Consider the following 8,695-nt stretch of genomic DNA (forward strand, 5'->3'; position numbering starts at 1 on the left):
GACGGGGACCTATCTTGCTTGAGGAACCACCATGATAGTTTCTCCTAAACATCTTCCTATTCTGAAATTTTCAGGGACTCTAAGGAAAAATTAACAAGGCCCAACGCAACTCGTAGCAACTACTCCGACAAGTGCCTAGAGGCCATAGTACACATCAAAACTACTTGGGACCAGCTAAAATTAGCATGCAAAGCTCAAGAACATGGTCACCAAGGCAGCAAAAATACGTGAAGTATAAGGCACTAGAGCAAAAACTAATTGGACCAATGGAGGAGTCACTTACCAAGGAGTAATTTCCCCAAAACAGTTTGGAGAATGGTGCTTTGAGCAAGGAGATTGAAAATCCCAGCAAGAAGAGCAAGAACACGGGTTTGAGCTGTGAAACAATTTTTTTCTGGAGGTAGGAGAAGAAGATGGGAGCTAGAATGAGTCGTGGGGGTGCACGTGGGCCCCACAAGCCTCGTAGGCGTGTCCAGGGGGGTGCCCGCGCCTCCACGACTTGTGGCCCACTGGTGCAGCCCCCAAAGTAGCTCTTCGTCACAGTATTTTTCAAAAAATCCAGAAAAAATCATACTTGATTTTTAGGACGTTTGGAGAACTTTTATTTTCGGGGTACTTTTGTACCGGACGCTAAAACAGAAAATAGGGAAAACTAAACTAAATCTATCATTTTTCTTCTAAGCAACCGAAGGTGAAAGCTTCGAACAGAGGTTTGTGACTCCTCGATTCATCCATCTCATGGTCATCGAAAGAAATCGGTCAATGAGGTTGATCAAGTCTCCTCGACAAACCTTTTCGAATCGCAAAAGACAACGGAGAATTTTCGAATAGTCCATAGGTCACCTCAATGGGGATGTGTATCTCCCCAACAAGCAAATCATACTTCATCTTGACAGGAGGTATAGGGCATTCAAAGCTCTCAATCAGAATCAATGAAATTTTTTCGATAGCATTGATGCAATGTACTTGATATTGTTTCTTCGGAAAGTGCATCGTATGCTCATTACCGTTGACATGGAAAGTGACATTCACTACTAGGAAAAGGCCTGCTAATGGCACACCTGTTTTGGCTACTAATGGCGCACTACAGGTGCGCCACTAGCATCATGCCATTCGAATTATTTACTAATGGCGCACCACAGGTGCGCCATTAGTATTTGCTATACTAATGGCGCACCAGGCAGTGCGCCATTAGTATAGCTCATGGTGCGCAATTAGTATCTGGTATACTAATGGCGCACCAGGCAGTGCGCCATTAGTATAGCTCATGGTGCACCATTAGTATCTGGTATACTAATGGCGCACCAGGAAGTGCGCCATTAGTATATCTCAGGGTGCACCATTAGTATGCCTCCCAGGAGCCATATTGACCCATGTGCTCTGGCTTACTAATGGCGCACTAGTTGACGATGCGCCACTAGTGTGCTTTTTGCAGTGCGCCACTAAAGTGCTGAGTGGTGCGCCACTAGTATGAATATTAGGTATTATTTTTTTTCTGATATTTGCACAAGTTACAAAACATATTATTGCACAGAATATAGAGAGCACACACTACAGGAAAAAAACTTATAAGACGAGGGCCAATGTGACACGCACGATTTATATATAAACCGAGAGCCAATGCCTGGGAGAATGCCTCGGACACACGGCTTACAGCCCGAGATACCCTATAAACCGGGTGCCGATGCCTGGGACACATGGCTTATAGCGCGCAATAACATTTTTTTTCAATGAGCAGCAACAACAATATATTACATATCCAATATATCACGACAACAACAATATATTACATATCCAATAGATCACAACAACAACAACAACAATATATTACATATCCAATAGATCACAACAACAATATAGTTTCACAAAAGCATGCGTACATATGCAACAAGAACTCACAAATGAAATGGTCATGCATACATATCCAATATATTACAAGTTCACAACAATAACAAACCGATGATGAGTTCAAAGTCCACACACGCATACATATCCAACGTAGTTTCACAAAAAACATGCATACATATTCAAGGATGGTTCACAACATGTGACCAGAACATATAGGAACACAGATTCCATGCAAGGGGGCTATAGCAACACTGCAGAGATTCAGGTAACATCTGGAACCTAACATTTAAGTAATATCATGCTGCTTAATTACAGTAGTGCCAAACTTCCATGCAGCACTGGTAAAAGAAAAATGCTTAACTATTAATTTCAGCAAAAAAATAAAGGTAATATTGAGCATCCTGCACAGAGCACTGGTTGCATAGGCACCTTACCAATTCAATTCTGATGACACGCCACAAATGCAGTATGCTTGCAGAAAAACTTTAGTAGACAGCAGGCCCCTTGTGCTTACGGGGTGTGCCGCAGTGCTTACGGGGTCTGATGCAACGAACCTGGCCATGCGGTCAGCGACCTCGACGGCGTGGCGGGAGCCTGCCCATGCGACCTTCATGGCGTCGACGTCGAAGTGGGCGGTGGCCCTCTCCCCGGCCAGGTGCTTGTGGAGTAGGTGGAGCGTGTAGATGCTGCACAGCTTCTGGAGCAACTCCTTCACCCCAGGGCCAGGGATGTCCTCCTGCATCTTCTCAATGAATGTATGGCACGGAGGGGGAGGCGGAAGATAAATGAATGATTGGATTGTTCCAGAAACTAGATATGCATCAACCCCAGCCTAAGACCGACTACTCACTTGGTCACAATGATCAGCTGGACGTGAGCCACAACATCCTCGAGCAAATCAGGTGAGAGCTCAGAGAAACCTGCAAAGGAACGAGATCATCCATGTCAGTGAGTGCACCAAGAAATTCACTAAGAGATGCTACAAAAAACACCCAACGTTAAGCCAGTCTTTAGCTGTTTTGATGTTTTCAATTACTGACTATGGGCAACACCAACCTTCTTCTTGGATTGGCGCCTTGCTGATGTTCTGGGCACAATTCACGACCATCCTCAGGGCCCTAGCTTCAAACACCTCCTTTACGGTAGCAGGATTGAGCCAGTCTTCGGCTGCAGAGAATCATTGATGCATGAATCAGTATGACGATCAATCACAAGGTCAATCGCTTCACCAAAAAGAAGCTCCAGACAAAACGTCTCAGGCAGTTGCAGAAGTTATGTTATAAAGAGAAGTCTGCCTGAAGATGTAGCTACATAGGTGTATTTACATCGCTTTTGCATTGCATCAAGTGTTGTATGTTGCCCATGTAAGCTACGGTGCCGACAGGTCGGTTCCCAGTGGCCACCTGAGAGACAGTCTTCATAAAAAACCTTGCAACCTGCAGAAAGGATCCAAGGTTGTGATTATACTACTACTGGACAATAGAGAACCAAGGTACAAAAAACAGGTTAAAGCGGATCAGGTGCCAAACGACACTAACCTGCAACAGCAAAACGACATTGTCTCCTTCATAGGTGAGGCGGGAACATAGACCGCAAACAGTTCAGGGATCCCACTTTTGTTCAGGTAACCATGTCCACCGCAGAGCTTTTGGCATTCTTCAATCGCGTCCTGCATAGTAGAGAGACTAGCTTTATTATTACAGAACAACAAATTGTGAAATGCATCCATTGTACAACCTATTGCAAGAACAGAGATAAATCAGGCTGTATTAACACAGGCAATATAGATTATTTCTTTCGGGCATGGAGTTTTCGCGGAAGAGATTAAATGCTCCCTCATGTGCTATACAATCAAAAAAAATAGTCCTAAAAAAGGAAATTCATAATTATTCACGATGTGTTCTATTAAACTGCAGAATCTCTCTAATATAAAAAACTATATGAGCTGAAATGTCATGAAGCTTGATTTGTTATAGCATTCTCAAACCAACACGTGATTTTTTTATCTAGAATATGCATGTTTAATCACAGTCACAAGAACAAACAAGGTTCCAAACACTTATGCAAGTCCTATAACTCAGATCATGACAGCACATGATGTAAACTGTTCCATTGGTTCAATTTTGCTTTAGCAGCATTGGCACAAAATACAACACAAGCAGAATTAAAAACATGACGCCATGGGCTGATAATATCATAACACAGCAAGGGTAGTTTCTTAAAGAACTAGCGTTCTTAGCAATGGTACTTGTTAATAACACCTGAAAAGCAAAGTGCATTTCATTGGTTCAGTGTACACCCGCAAAAACACAACGGCACGTCAAATCACGGTGCAAGAGCGAGATTGCAGCTTGCAGACTAATTCTTGGCACACCAGCAGGCATGAAAAGCTAAAAAGATTCATCTAAATAACACGGGATCAAACAAGAAATTCCCCTCACTTTATGAGCAGTACCATATTCATCTAAATAGCACAGGTTTCAGAGCTCATACGAGCGGACACTACAAATTCAACATCTCTAGATCTTTCGATTCATAATAAGTAGTTCAAATATACCAAGTAAAAGATTGATATGTAACAGCTTTACAAATATTTACAAACACCTCGGGCTGGCAGTGGCAGATCAGTCTATAGCTTTCATATTCATAGAGGTATATTGCAGTTTGGTGGAAACAAGCGCGACTTGTGAGAATTAGTGATTACATGCCACAACATTTTCTATTGCACATATACCAAGTAAAAGATTGATATGTAACAACTTTCCACTGAAATCAGGGTGATTTTTCAACAACCAGCTAGGTTAAAATAGTGTCTTTTGACAAAACATATTAAATGGAGCACAATCTCAATCAAACTAAATTCCATTCGATTGGTTAACACCAAATAATATCCAGTGTCACAATAGAAAGCATAATTTACCTCCTAAGCATTCAGCTACAGCTCCAACAACTAAACCCCCTACCATATCAACGGCAAACACATCTGAACATGCACCAACATTTGCCATAGACAACAAGAGGGAGAGCGCATCAACTCGCATAAACCTGGGGAACATAGAAAAGACATCATTAACTAAGTGCTATAGCTATGCACTTCTGTTGTTTCTAGGCAACCAGATCAAAAAATTTACTATGATGATGATAAGGACAACAATAGATTAGCTCTAGCAAGTAATGAAAGTGAAATAATAATTACCCTATTCGAGCTCGGTACTTCTTGAAATACGTCTCACAAATGTTGTAGCATAAAAGGGAATAACAATATTAGATAATTTTGCACTAAGTCTAATGAGCCAAATAAAAAAAGGCAATTATATTTTCAAGTGCCAAGCACTTTACAAATATGAGTTACAACAGAATTATTTCAAAATCACACCAACTTTCCACATAGCTAAGTTAAATCTAGTTCGCTCGGTAATCTTTGAAACCAAAGGCTGGACAAGTGACATGTCCTATTAAGAGAAAACTAAAACTTACCCAGCCCCACCAAACCAACCAAAAAAATTATTTTGCACTGCGAATTTTATAAAGTGACAAGTTATTTCTTGTTGTGAACACCCTATACCACCACTTTCTAATTAAACAGAGGATACACGAATATTCAAAAGAACAACAACGGAAACGAAATTCCACAGTCTATAAGTTCAAAAACAACATTTCATTTCAGTCATCTTCTTATTTTCGCTCTCTAACCACTTTATCTCTCGATTCAATATGTTTCATGCTGTTTCCGAATTAAGAAGCACAAATTTGGTTGTATTAATGAATGACGATAGCATATATAATCATCATGTTCCTACATCTCTCAAAGAAACACAGAGGAAGCGTGTATTCAAATGCCTCCAAATTGTACGTTGTAACACATTACCTGGTAGAAGTTGGTGTGATGTAAGGTTATCTGGGCTATGTAAGTTTAGGCACAACAGACTAGATTACCACCATAGAGACATGACGTTGACGTAGGAAGTAGAAGGCAACGAAATTACAAATAATGCAACAAAGTCTTTCTTACTTGTCCTACGTATTCACACTCTACAACAATCTTCAAACTTCAGCTAAGAAGATACTTCCGAGATATTGGTTCACTACTTTGGACCACACATCCACTAGAAGGACCAAATCAGAAGATGTATCTTTGTATTCAAATCAAACAGTACATATGTGATTGTCACACTGTACAGCACCACAAGTTTGATAGCATTCACTTTCAAAACATATGCGATATTTGTCCTGCTGCAAAAAGGGCAGCACGGGATACCTTCTGGTAGAGGGGCGTCGCAAAAGCACTTTAGGTGCATATTTGTTTTGTTTCTTCAGTTTGTATTTCTCCTGCAACCGAAACGGTTGAACTAAATCAGTCCTCATCATCCTACAGAACGAGCAAGGAATCAAACTAGACAGTAACTGATGGCCTGATGCTAACCTGTGAGAACACGGTCTTATTTCCAAATGTGGAGCTATCAAAGCCTCCACAATCGCGTCGCCGCTCGCGCCCTCCCTATTAAAACATGGAACAGACAAATAAGCATCCTACTCAACCAGGACACAGTGGATCACGGTCGAACCCTCGCCGCTTCATCGCCTCCATGTCCTCGCTCGACAGCGTCTGCGCTGTGTTATTGTCAACCAGGGACCTATTGTCCCTGCTCTCGTCCTGCATTTGGCCGTCAGCGCCGCCGTCTCGCTGCTTATCATCTGTATATACCAAGATCCCATCAGCAACCCTAAATCTTTTGATTCATAATAATATGTACCCCGGTTTTTGCGCCCCCGCGAATCGAACTGAAGGAAGGAAGCGGGCCAAGATCCAGTCATTGTTGGAGGAGAGAAATCGAAGGGGAGAGGCGGGCGGACCTGCGGGTCTAGATGGTGTTGCAGGTGATGTCGTGGAGGTGGACGACGGAGCCGAGGCGGAGGGCGCCGGTATTGACGAGGTGGTTGTGGGTGGTGGCGAGCATGGACTGCTGGGAGTGGATGCCGTCGGAGAGCAGCATGCGGTAGCGCTCCGACTGGTGGCCGACGTGGTTCTTGGTGGTGACGGCGTGAAGGTCCGCCACCTGCAGCACCGGCTGGATGGTCGCCGGCCCGTCCGGCACCTCCCATATCTCCCTCACCGCCCCCTGCATCAGCCGTGGCACACCCTCCATCCCGTTGCCGGCGAGAGGGGGCGGTATTGGATTGGATTGGATTGGATTCGGATCTGGGCGGGGGGAACCCTAGGAGAAGAGGGGTAGTTTTGCAAAAAAAAAAGTAGTGGCGCACCACCTACAAATGTGCCATTAGTAACCCTGGTTACTAATGGCGCACCAGCTGGTGGTGCGCCATTAGTAGTTTTGCAAAAAAAAAAAGTAGCGGCGCACCACCTACAAATGCGCCATTAGTAACCGTGGTTACTAATGGCGCAACAGCTGGTGGTGCGCCATTTGTAGTTTTGCAAAACAAAATTATAGTAGTGGCGCACTGGGTTAGTGGTGCGCCATTACTAGTTAAACTAGTAATGGCGCACTCTTCCCCGGTGCGCCATTATTAGTTTTGCAAAGAAAATAAAAAAGTTATAGTAGTGGCGCACCGAGTGTGTGGTGCGCCATTAGTGTCCATCACACTAATGGCACACCTGCACATGGTCAGCCACTACTATATAGTAGTGGCGCACTACTTGTGTGGTGCGCCATTAGTGTCTATATCATCTATAGCCCTTTTCCTAGTAGTGATTGCCTTTGTTGCAATCTATAACAGCCCCTGCAGTGTTTAAAAAGGGTCTTCCGAGGATGACCGCCATGGCATCGTCCTCGGGAATATCCAGAATAACAAAGTCTATTAAGATAGTGACGTTGGCAACCACATCAGGCACATCCTCGCAAAGCAGTTGATTTGTCGGCCATTTGCAGAGATATTTCAGTGGGTGTCAACTTATCCAGTTCAAGTCTACGATAAAGAGAGAGAGGCATAACACTAACACCGGCTCCAAGGTTGCATAAAGCAGTTCTAACGTAGTTACCTTTAATGGAGCAAGGTATAGTGGGCACTCCGGGATCACCTAGTTTCTTGGGAGTTCCACCCTTGAAGGTGTAGTTAGCGAGCATGGTGGAAATCTCAACCTCAGGTATCCTCCTCTTATTAGTCACAATATCTTTAATGTACTTAGCATACGGAGACATTTTGAGCATATCTGTCAAACGCATTTGCAGAAAGACACGACTAATCATTTCAACAAAGCGCTCAAAATCCTCATCATCCTTTTTCTTGGATGGTTTGGGAGGAAAGGGCATGGGTTTCTGAACCCATGGTTCCCTTTCTTTACCATGCTTCCTAGCAGCAAAGTCATTCTAATTGTATCTCCCAGCCTTAGGCTGTGGGTTGTCAAGATCAACAGGTTCAATCTCCACATCCTTATCATTGCTAGGTTGAGCATCAACATGAACATCACTATCGATATTATCATTAGACTCATGTTCATCACCAGATTGTGTCTCGGCATCAGAAACAGAGACATCGTTTGGAATCTCAGGTGTAGCAGCAACAGGGTTGCTAGCGTGCAGGTTCCTATCATATTTCTTCTTATTTCTAGGATGACTTGGTGCATCAGTGCTAACTCATTGAGAATCTTGTTCAATTCTCTTCGGATGACCCTCGGGATACAAAGGTTCCTGAGTCATTCTACCGCCTCTAGTGACGACCCTGACAGAATTGTCATTCAACTCATTGAGCAAGTCATTCTGAGCCTTAAGTACTTGTTCTACCTGAGTAGTAACCATAGAGGCATGTTTACTCAGGAGCTTAAGATCATTGACATTTCTGTCCACACAAGCACTTAAATGACTAAGCATACGAGCATTTTGTTCCAATT

General features: G+C 43.3%; 1 pseudogene; it reads right to left on the reverse strand.

The window, feature by feature from the left end:
• Positions 1–2,333: 2,333 nt before the first annotated feature.
• Positions 2,334–6,995, reverse strand: LOC123396347 (annotated as a pseudogene).
• Positions 6,996–8,695: the final 1,700 nt, after the last annotated feature.

This window comes from Hordeum vulgare, chromosome 5H, assembly GCF_904849725.1.
Source record: "Hordeum vulgare subsp. vulgare chromosome 5H, MorexV3_pseudomolecules_assembly, whole genome shotgun sequence".
In the NCBI taxonomy this organism is placed as follows: domain Eukaryota; kingdom Viridiplantae; phylum Streptophyta; class Magnoliopsida; order Poales; family Poaceae; genus Hordeum; species Hordeum vulgare.